At 36.1% G+C, this 12,067-nt stretch overlaps 1 long non-coding RNA gene across 1 annotated transcript; it reads left to right on the forward strand.

The window, feature by feature from the left end:
• Window positions 1-283: 283 nt before the first annotated feature.
• On the forward strand, window positions 284-9,833 carry LOC111929608 (uncharacterized). Its single transcript, XR_002864769.2, has 3 exons — window positions 284-398; window positions 4,821-4,879; window positions 9,528-9,833. It is a non-coding gene; the product is annotated as an uncharacterized LOC111929608 (long non-coding RNA).
• Window positions 9,834-12,067: the final 2,234 nt, after the last annotated feature.

Consider the following 12,067-nt stretch of genomic DNA (forward strand, 5'->3'; position numbering starts at 1 on the left):
TCCATGAGTTAAACTGCAACCCTTTGTGTAACAAGGAAAAAAGCCACCTGAAAATATGTGTAAAATGTGTTTTGAGCTGCAACAACGAACCCTTTCAAAACAATGCTGTCACTGTTTCAGTACTTTAAAGTGACACTGTGATTTTCAAGTATTAATAAGCATCCAGGGGGAGCTAGGGAGTAACAATTTTGCTTTTTCTAATGGTATATAAGGAAATATGAATACAGAGAAAAGTAGTATAAATGACTAATTCGTATTTTGGGGCTGGGGCTTTTTTTACTAGGAACTTTTGATAAGAAACTGGTCAGCCATTCTGAGAGTGGTGGAAAGCCTGTCAAGGTCACTGCCAAGGACAAGAGAGTCAATTAGTATGCAGATCAGAGCCAAGGAGTTCAAAGGTATTGTTCCAATTCAATCACATTAGCCAGGCCAGTAATGAACAAACGGCATGACCTTAATCAGGGAGCCTGAACCACTCATTGAAGGGTAGTCTGTGTGTCTCTGTGTGTATTTGGGGGGGACCAGGAGGAGGGGTTAGGGTGGCAAAAAGGATGTGGTTTCTTTTGTTGTTGTTGTGGTTTGGCTTGGGCTTTTTTTTTTTTTTTCTTTTTATTTTTTTTTTTTGTTAAAGGGACAGCGAGCTCAGTCTGCTTAATTAGCCACCAGTAGTGGAAACTTATTGCTGGGTTCCTGTGTTCTGAAGTAAAAAATTGCTTTTATTTTTGGGTGATAACTGAAACAGCTTCAAATGGACAGGTGGCTTGAATATTTTAATAAAATGCATTCAGTGATATGCTAAAGGGTATGCAGGAGGAGGGAGATAACCTTATGTAAAACACCAAACCAAATTTTGCAATTACAGTTTCTCTCACACTGTACTAATTTTCTAAAAGTCTACACGCAAGGAATATTCTGAGTAATTTTTTTTTTCCCCTTAAACATAACATAAAGTAATCCGCACTCTAGTTAATAATGGAAAGAGTGCTTATTTATAAGAAATCTTTAGAATTCTCAGTCAGATAAATATTGCATCATACATAATTGTATTTTAGATATACAAATTGCTAAGTTGTTTCATGGTCTCAGCACAATGCACACTGCATGTTTCGGTGTACTCGATTTAGTACAGTCAAAAAGCAGCATTCACATTCACCTTAACAAATGCCCACTTTATTATAAGCTTACAAAATATATTTCTCTGCTATTTTTCATGTATACATTAGCACGTTCAAATACTTCTACAGAAATGTGTATGTAGTGAGGACACAATAATAAAATGACAGGATATATCTGTACTCATTTATATATTATAATGTCTGCATGTTTTTGCAAAGTGGTTTTTGAATGCATACTTAGGACTCCATTGAAATTTCTACATAAATCATGCCTGTGTTCCCTTTTTTATAAGCTAATGATTGAATTTGGTAGCCAAAAATACTAAAATAAGACTTCAAAGGGTAACATTTTTCTGCATTTGGATATGTAAACACATAGTTTCTGCATGTGGAAGGACTGAAAAAAAAATCTCTGTGAGAAATCAATATTAACCATTGAAAATGTGAATGATGCTTAAAATACATTCTCGTGGGTTACCTGCAAGTTTTGTGTTCACATGGTTTACTTACAAGTTATTGTTTTGTGTTTATATATAAAATAAATTATAAGTTTTCTGTATCTCTCTGGGTAACATTTGCTCAACAGTTACTTCAATTGGATCAGATTATCAAAGAAAGCTGCAGGCTTCATTGGGGAGACTGCAGAAATCATTCATTTCTCTGTAAATGAATCCTGATAGGCAACTAAGATTTTAGGGATCAAGGGGCACTTGGGTTTTTGTTTTTTTGTTGTTTTTTTTTCACTCTCTTCATCTCTCTCTTCTTTGCTGGGGAGGTACTTCATCATATCTCACTAAAACGGAAGATGCATAACAGAAATGAAACTATTCTAGGCTATGAAGCACCCTAGGGGTTCATGAATGTTGGGGGAGGAACACTGATTATACAATGCAATAACATATTGAGACACTATTTCAGTTTTACACTTGGTATCAAGTAAATACAGGATATCTCACCCATGAAGGGTGATTATCTTTCATGAAGGGAGGAAATGAGTTATTAAGGTCTTTCTCAGGAGCAAAACAAGGATAAGAATCTTTATTAATGTAAGAAACATTTTTTTCCCCCTACAGTAATATACTTCCTTTTTAGCAAAGATATGGATTTTTTTGTCTTTAAATTGTCTATATCTCAGAATGGAACACATATCAGTTTTAGCTGACACCACTGCAGCGCTTGAGAATATTGTTATAAAACATGTGCTCATTTTTTTTATCTAGATCACAATTAATTATATTTTTAAGCATGCAATGTCTATCTCTCATAAAAACACTTGTAAAGTATTTGACATTTGATTTGAGGATATTAAAAGATTGTTTAAAAATAAACACACACCAGCAGAGCAGAATTTTCACACGATTATTCAGATAGTCAATAGGTCCTCTTTGATCATATTATTATGATGCTTCTGCTGGATTTCAGTCTAAGACAGGCGTATTTTTTGCTCTCTTTCTCTGTCTCTGTCTCTGTCTCCCCCTGCCCCCCCACCAAACAAGGTCATAGATTTTTTTAAATGAGGACTAGAAGTTCCAAGTACAAGATTAAGTAAGTTCTAACAGTGTTATAAAAGTAAGTGCTTTTTTCTATAATAAAAGGTGTTTAAAAGGTTCGCTACAGCTTTAAACAGAATTACAATTTACTTCTTTCAAGTGTCCAGGCCATAAATTCTTCTCAATTCCCTCTCTCTCTCCTTGTCGGAATTAATGAGATCAGATTTGATCAGGGCAGTGATGTGTTCAGAGCCAAATCACACAACAGCGCGCGTGCGGTAATGGAATTTGCATCTAATGCATACATAAATCAAACATCTTTCTGGACATTTTCATATGCATAATGTCATTTCATCCAGTTCTCTCTGTGCAGAGGGGGAGATTTTTCTCTCTGAGAGAATGACTTTCTTTAATGCTTTCATTTTATTTTCGCTGACTACAATCCCCGAGAATGCGCTCGGTCGGAGAATCTTTCGGGGCGCGGTTGACAGTTCCTTTTCCAAGAGGGGTCCTTCACATTTATCATGCCTCTTCCTCGGGGGCTTTGTTATGCAAATGTGGCTGAAATTGATAATTCCAAAGTGCTTCATTTCGGTTCCTTGGCGGTTGGAGATGGTAGATAAAAAGAAACTGACAAGACACACTGATTGCCCTCAATGCTTGTAACTCTCTTGCTAACAAGGCTCGATATTGTTAAAAATTCCTATTGTTATCAGGGTGGCAGTTCCATTATGCAGGCCTTGCAAATTTCTCATTTGAATATTAACCCTTTAATCACCCAGCTCTGCTCCCCTCCCCCAGCCCCAAGCCAGTTGCCCTCGGGTGGGTCAGAATGCAAACCAGGAAATTATTACCCTGTTCTTAGTGAAAACTATGTATGTCTGTGTTTTGTTCTGTTTTGGTTTTTTTTTGTTTCTTTTTATTTTTTTTATTTTTTTTTTCCCTAAACGGCATCTGTTAATCATTTTCTTCAATGAGAATTTTTTACTCTTAAAAAAAAATAAAGGCTTTAACAAAACACATCTAGCAGAGACAGACAGAACTGGATTGTTTAAAGTTAGGTTTGGGAGAATATATACATCGAAATATCTGTTCAGAGAAGTCAAATTCAGTATCTCCTGGAGACTGGAGAAGTTTCATTATTTTTAACTTGTATGTACTCGCACTTTATGTTCTAACTTAGGTAGGCCTCAGGGAGGGGATAGCGTGTCTTTATATACCAGAGATACATGAGATTTTTAGCTGCCGGTCCTACTGGCTGCACCATCCCTGCCAGCAACTAACTTCCAGCCTACAGACAGGTGGCTGAAATAAAGGAGTAGAGAAAAAGGGAACTTGAGAACCACAAGGATTTCTGGAGCTGTGTGTTTTTTTAATCTTGAAGGATACATGCATGTAAATTCCACTGTTAAGCACATATTATTATTGACAGATTTCACTTGCATACTTACAAAATACTGTTAATAAATGGAAAGGGAAGGAGTGATTCAGGGACCTGATGCTGCAGCCCCTATGATTCACAAGAGTTTTGCTTGCATCTTCAGCAACAACTGCATCAGGCCCTAGAAATGACATAAAATCAGGAAATGGCAAGTTCAAGCTAAAGATTATGTCACACAGCAAAAGAGCATGACGGGTTGCTAACTGGTGTACTCACTGATTAATGAAATTGTGAGGTCTGGAATTTTGAATATCCCTCTAATATTCCCCTGTGAGTGCATATCCATAGAAGGTGAATTCTTTCCCACCAAGTGCATGCCTTCAGGCTCATATTACAATTATAGGTTAATTTTAGTTTGTCATTTTTCTGGGGATACCTGACACAGTTCCAGTTAAAGTAAATCTTGGTGTGACAAAGGTAAGTACTGCAGATGCTGGATGAAAGTGGAGAAAGGAAGAACTCGCGCTGTAAAATGAAACATAGTTCACTGCTATCACCAGGCAGCTGCAACAATATAATATTTCTACAATTACTAAGAAGATGCATCTCAACTAGCTCAAGTCAAAGGAATGTCAAAGTTTTCCACTTTCTTAGCTCTGAAGTCTTGCAGAGATGTGTCTGCCAAATTATAGTAAATAAAAAAGACACTTGCACAACAGTAACTGAAGATTTCTCTCCCCCACTCTATAAAAAAAAAAAAAAAAGAGAAAGAAAATCCTCTCATGTTATTGTAGGAACTCTTGGGAAGCTCATACTTCTTCCTTTCATTTACAGGTGTGATGGCAGATTAAATCCATGACAGGAAACAGTGATAATGCCCACTGTAGAGCCGTGTGAGTTACAACAGCTAAATTTCCCATGCTGGTACTTTTTCTTTCAATTATCTGAAAACACCCTGTTAATTTTTAATGTGTTCATACCCTCATTCTGTTACCAAAACTGCTACCTTCCCCCCACCTCCCCGCCCCCCCCGCCCCCCTTTCCTACTTCAGAAATAGATTTCACTAAACCTGGCTGCTGTAAACTCATTATATGATTCTATCATTTATTCTGTCCATTAGAATAACCAGTGTTAGTGCTTTTCCCCCTACTTGAGTCTGTCAAGTGCTGTTATTTATGCTCAATGGTATTAATATCTCTGGTTGTATTATGGTTGTGCACTCAAAATCTCTAATACAATCTAAGCTTGGCAATAGTGACTGCATCAGCTATCAATAATCAAAAAGTCTGATGCAAGTTGTAGGTAATAATAAGAGTCAATATTACATAAATATAATTAACATCTTCTGCTTGCTATAAAGAATAATCAGTAGTACTGACGGCTTTAAAAAGATCCTCCTCTTCAGAATCAGAGAGCGTGCCCATATTATGAACAAGAGAATTAAAGATTTGACAGTATGATTTTGACTGTTTCTTTTTTTTGGTTACCCCTGGCAATGACTCTGCTGTAACCTGGCTACATAATGTAATCTGCTGTCTTTAGGTGGAAGAGGGCTTAAAAGTTGATTTTTTTCTTTCCCTGCTCGATTTCAGTGTGTTAATTTCACTAACAAAAGTATTTTCCGTTTCTCTGTAACAACAAAACCGCTTAGGTAATTTGTGACCATAGAATTAGAGCAATACAGCTAAACTAATATATATGCAATGGTTTCATTATGCATAAGAGCAGGCACTCTTTACTTTGCAGCCCAAAACACACAAAGCACCCATTAGAATGAAGAGGCCTGTGATGTCTCTTCATGTGCAGAGTGTAAAGGTACATGAATGTCCTTGCTTGTTGGCATTTAATTTACCAGTTGCCTCTGTAGTGGAGCCTTGGCAGATTCAGCTTGAATCTGAAAGACAGGCTGTCATACTGAGAGTCTGCTGCCTACTGCTGAAATTGAGAGGCTTGGCAGATATGCAAACAGTAACTGGGTTTGAGTTGTTTTGATTACAAGTTAAACAGAAAGTCATTGGCAGGGCCAATATAAATCTGCTGAGGTTTTTTGGCAAAATCTGTGGAGGTATTTCTATAGATTCCGCAGAATTCTGTAGCACCTTGATTTCACATCAAAGAATGTCCACCTCTGAACCCGTTCTGCGGATAAATGTGTCAGAAACGTGAGTGAACACGTTTAAGTCGCTGAGAGCTTCCAGATTCAGAAATATAAAGCACATTAACGACATGCTGTACCACACCACCTTTGTACAGCTGATAAATTGTGAAACCAAATGTTTCACTAAAGTTCAGGTGGATTTTTGGAGAAGTAAATTAAGGTAAGTTATAAACAGCTGGAACAGGAAGGCAAAATAAATTTTAATGAAAATTTCCGGTGAGCAAATGAGAAAAAAATGATTGGACCATGTCCTGAAATCAGCTTTTTGAAAATTTGAAATCAGAAAATTTAAAGTCGTTGAAATGCTGAGATATTTCACCAATATATTTTTTATCACATTAATCAAGATTTTCTGAAGCTGCTTCCTGCATGGCATGCAGTGCTTTAACAGTGGTTCGATTTGGTACAATTCAGTCTGGAACTGGCTTTTTTCTCCCCTTTTTCAATAACTTTGCCTGAAACACCATATTTGACTAAATATCCAGACCTGATAAAATACAAATGCTCATCCCAGATTTATTTCTTTACAGAGTTTGTCTCCCTGCCTAATCTGCAATGCTGAGTTGATAAAAGTAACACAAACTGACATTGTAAAAGCAAAAAAAAGGAGTGTGTAAACTTTAATTACATGCACTTTTATAGTGCAACCTCTGCTCAGTTCTAACTTAGTGCTTTGAACACTAACACATCCTTTAATAAAATTTCCCTGCAATTTTAAGGCAAAACCACATTACTTTTGGAGGGAGGGAAAAGAGTACATATAATTGTCGCTCCTATTGTTTCTGTCTGACTGGCTGTAGACAGGTTTCTGTAAGGCTGGCTAGCAACAATACATTGATTTACAGAGGCAAGAATATCTTCACAATTCAAAGGGCTAAGACACCTTTATTTGAAAACTGAGAATCTGCAAAATGTGGTAAAGTTCTTGGAAAGGACCCAAATGTATGGAGCCTTTTTCTCATCTTTTTTTTTTTTTCTTTTTTTTTTTTCCATTCTCTACTTGTATCAGCTACTTTGCCTGTTACAGCTTTCTAGGCAGGAAAAAAATGCTACCTTTGAATTTGCACAAATTATTACATACCTCATGCTAAATTTTACAATAACCTAATTTGAGCAAATTGATTAGAATATGAACATTGCTAACTAAATGCTCTTTATTTTCATTTCTGACAAACTGAAAAAGCACATTATTTTCCTGTGAGAAGTAAATGTTTGTTTTCTTTGGAAATTACTCCACTGATATTCTCTTTCTCATACTGAATGTCCCTTTTCCTTGAGCAAACAGAATGAGAGTTTATATGAATGGATCATATTTCACTCTGGTTAATGGATAACAATAGCATTTTAGGAATTTCATTTTCAGATTCAGGTTGAAAATATATACTGACTTTTTGCCTTTTTTTTTTTTTTGTTGCTTTTTGCTGTTCCATATACTTCTCTTCAAAAAAAGTGAATTTAGCAAGCTTTAAGCAGCATACTCACCAAATACTGCAACCCGATGCAAATTTTTAGAGAATGCTTACAAATGTCAAATCCCTCTGAAAGTGATATACTTTATTACTGTTCTTTCTTATAATACAAACATTTCAGTGCAGCTCGGAGCTTATTTTTCAAAATATACAGGATTTTGATATATGGACAACAGGAGAATATGTATTTTAGATATAATGCCATAAGTGCTCAAAAGTTATTTCTGAGCTGATTTAACATGGAAAATCTCCAGGTAGATTAATTTTATAGGCTGCTTTTATGGATGTAACATTTCAAGATGAGAAAGCCGTGCTTCTGAAATTTAGTTTCGGCAGATTTCATTGGCACCTCCATCTCCATCTTTTATTACCTTAAAGTTGAAATTTAATCTCTCTCCTTTTTTTTTTTTTTTCTTTTTTTTTTCCCTTTTTTTTTTATCCCCCCGATTTTTACTTAATTCCTTACTGAAATCGCTGGGCCTGTATTTTTGCTCACAGTTTCTGTTGTGTCCATTGCTGTCTAACTACTTACATTCTGAAGGAAGAAACAAAATAATTAAAAAAGAGGCACTTAAATAGGTATGCTTAGAAATTACAAGACCTGTGATGTAGAAGATTTTTACTGCGATAGGCAGCTATAGAAGGAGGTTAAGCAAATGTACCCCAAAGATGTACCCCAAAAATGTACCCCAAAACCCTCTTTCCAAATGGCTGAGTTAATTACAGTGGCAAGAGCAAGTTGCTCCAAACCCAGCTGCAGCATTGTGGTAAAGGCAGAGCTTGAAACTGCAGCCCTTGCACACAAAAAACTTCTGAAACGTGACTTTTTAAAGAAACACCTATTTGTAACATTGCCAACAGGGTCTGTGTTGCAATGAAAGGAGAATGTGGCTTATACACAAGCATGTTTAGTAATGTTTCTGCATGACTCTTAACATGGATTCAATACACACTTCATATATGTGTACAGAAAAAACCTGTGAACAATGGTGCACATCACTGTAACGTGTATGTTTTCCTGTTTCTGAAACATCACAACTGCATTTGGAAAGTGACTCTCATGCATGTGTTAAGGATGCTTTATAAACCTGAGTACCTCAGCCACTTGGTTGGTTGTTGTTACTATTATTTGTTTCTTTGACTGTTCTTTGTTTCCTTTCTGGCCTGATGGCCTGCAAAAATTGCTAAAAAAGGAGGAATGTATTTTTTAGACTTCAGGATTGCAAGTTAAGGGAAAGAAAAAGAAGCATTTAAATCAGAAAATGTGTGTGTTGTGTCTTTGAGTGTGTGTTTGTGTGTGTGTATGCATGTGCATGTTCGGAAATTCACAAACTGACACTTTCAGGCTATGATCTCAGTTTTTATGACTGAATTGCATACCTTAAAAATTGGTCTAGCTAATATAAATGCTAAGAAAATCTCAAAAATTGTGGTGTCTACTGTAATAAAATTCTCTGTGAGAGAATGACAGAGATACAAAACACTAAACAATGATGATTTCCTCACTACCAATGCAATTGCATAAATTAGGTGTGCATTAAGTTCCCAATGATTTATAGCAGTTGAAACTTACAAAAAATGATTACATTTGATGTTTCTTTATAAAATACAAAAAAGCTGATGCTTAGACTCAGAGTGGTTAGAAGAAGCAGGAGCTAAATCTAGATTATAGAATCTGTTTTATAGAAATTTTTGTATACCTTTCATATATATTTTTCTGCAAATTTTATTTAAAGATTATTTCATTAGTCAAACTTGCATATACTATTTGTTAGTTTTGAAAAAACCTCTATTTTTTCTCCTCTTGCCCTCCTCACTGCTAACCTATTAGTGGAAGTGGCATTTTATTGATTAGACATTTACTAACAATATTATTTTATATTTTCTCAAATGTTTAACTGTTTGCATTGTAGGTGGTGTAAAGGTCCCTAAGAATGGTACAACTGAAATGGGAGGATGAAGAAATGTATTGGCTATGACAAGAAGAAGTAATTGCTTTTCCTCAAAGGATCAGATGTGGTATAGTTGTTTGAAAAACAATCTAAACAACATTTTGTTCACCATTGATTTTAAAAGCATTAAAATTAGTTTTTATGCAGCTATACTCATTAAGCTTTTATGTATACTGTGTAGGGTGAATAGTTAAGAAGCAATAAAGCATTCTGCAGTAAAATATACTTTGCCAGTTGTCAGAAGAAATAAAATACATAGATTGGGAATGTTTGTTTCCTGTGGAATATTGCGATATTTGCCGTGTTAATTACAATCCAAATAAAGCCATTTTATTTGTGTATTTTAAACAGCCCTGTAGCTGTAGATGGCTAATACAACTGTTATTGAAAGTGTTGTGTTTGGGGGTAGTGTGTTCATACTGATGAGAAACAATCATCAGCTACATATATCCCAACAATTCTTGCATTCTAAAAATAAATCTTCTCTTAGAATTGGTGTTCCAAAGTCTAATTGTAAATTTTAGCCTCAAAAACCAAATGAAAGTTCCATGCTGTGCAATTTTCTTCTCTTTAGTTCCTCATGTCAGTATCTGCATTCATACACAAACTAGTTCCCCTAATTTCACTGAAGTAGTTAACAATTTATTAGAAAAGGAAATAGTCTGGAAAACAGCAACAGTCTAGTGCCCAAGGAAAGGAAACCTATTTGGTTGTTACTTGGAAGAGAATAACCATTTATTTTGTTTCTCAAAAACAAGAGAGGAGTATGTGTACAGTACAACAACATGCCATCAGAGAGAATAATGCATATAAAAATGAATTCCTGTTATTGTGTTCAGGTGTGTTTGTGAATAAAAAATGGAATTTTGAAAAGTAAATTAAAATGCATTTAAATTCTTTAACACCAGAATTCTTTAATGTGAAAAATTTTTCTAGACAGTTTGTCAGTACCGCTGTAAGCACTGTGCTGTGATCAGAACTGGTTTCCCCCACCTATGACTGCTAGATGGCTCAGAAATGCATTACACCTTCCTGTTTCAAATGAGGAGACCACTCTTGAAAACATGGAAGTACTTATAAAGTAAATAACCTTTAATTAAATATCATTGTCTAGCATTAATCTTTATAGCTCTGTTCCCTATGGAAATAAAAGTGGATATTCAATTTGTTTTGATTATGCATGAATTTTAACAGAAACGTTGTTTCTATATTGCTGTGTTCTTCAAGAAAGCAGCATATTTGTGTCGGCATAAGCCATTAAGAAGACAGTTCCTCATTAATGTGAAATAAGAGTGACTCATTTCTGTTGTATATAAATAGATTGACATTTAGAAAGATTAATTATTATTTTTAAGAATAAACATAAATTCATATGTGGCTGGTGTAACCTTCCCGCTCAGTCTGAAATCCCAGTTATTTTCCGAGTTAACTGTGAAGTGAAATACAAAGTATTTCTATTGTTAAACAGGTATTGTTTGTGGTACCTGATGATTTCAGGGATGTCTAGTTGCACAAATCAAGATACACTTTTCTCCTTAACTAGGATTTGCGTAGTGGTTCTTTATGTAGATGCACAAGCCAGACCAGGGACAGATACTTAAACCCTGCTTCTGTAATATCTTGAAAACAAACTCCATTCAGAAGGGTATCTTCAGCCTCATACAGTTTTATTCATCTTTTCCATCTTCACTTAGGATAATTTTGTGACAGCCAGGTCAGGCAAGTCCACTAAATTCTATCTCAGTGCTGGGTCACAGTGCCAGGGTACATGCCATGTCATCAGACTCTTGCAGCACCCACTAACGGGTCTTCTGCTTTTGGCAAACAGAAGTTAATCTGTTCTTGATGAAAATACCCCCTTTAGTGCTGAACTAATGCTGTCTCCTGTGCTAACCATGGATGAGGGATAAACAAAGAGGAAAAGGGTGGTCTTTCCAACTCTTCAGTACTGGAGTAGAGTTTTTGCTCTGGCCTCTAACAGTGAAGTGAGGAAGGCAAGTTTCATGATGAATAAGGAGGAAGACCATAATCTCTGTAATAATGCTCTGCCTGACATGGTCTGAGGATGCTTGTCCTCAGTGCAGTAAACACTGGATGTTTTTGTAGCTGTGCAGCAAGACACACTTTGCCACTCCACTGTGCCTATGCATTTGCAGGAGATGTCAGAGAGTGTTTAAATAATGTGTAATGGCGTGTTGCTCTTTCATCATTTAGGGAAGTGGCTCTCCCCTGTGACAGTCATTATATGCTCAGTGCTGAACCTTGGAAAACACTTTTAATCCTGCCTGTTGTGCCCACACAGCTAGGCAAATGCATACATTCAGCACAGAAGCATTATCCCAATGTATAACATGATGTTTAGTGATGAAGCCTGAACAAACTGATCCAATGCAGACCCTGGGAAACATCCACTGCAGAGGCAGAGCTGTGGGCAGATCCATCAGGGTAGAAAATAGCCCCAGGAGCAGAATTCTGTGCACCAGGCAGAGATCCCAGCAATT

Source organism: Cyanistes caeruleus, chromosome 6, assembly GCF_971803275.1.
Source record: "Cyanistes caeruleus chromosome 6, bCyaCae1.hap1.1, whole genome shotgun sequence".
Lineage (NCBI taxonomy): Eukaryota > Metazoa > Chordata > Aves > Passeriformes > Paridae > Cyanistes > Cyanistes caeruleus.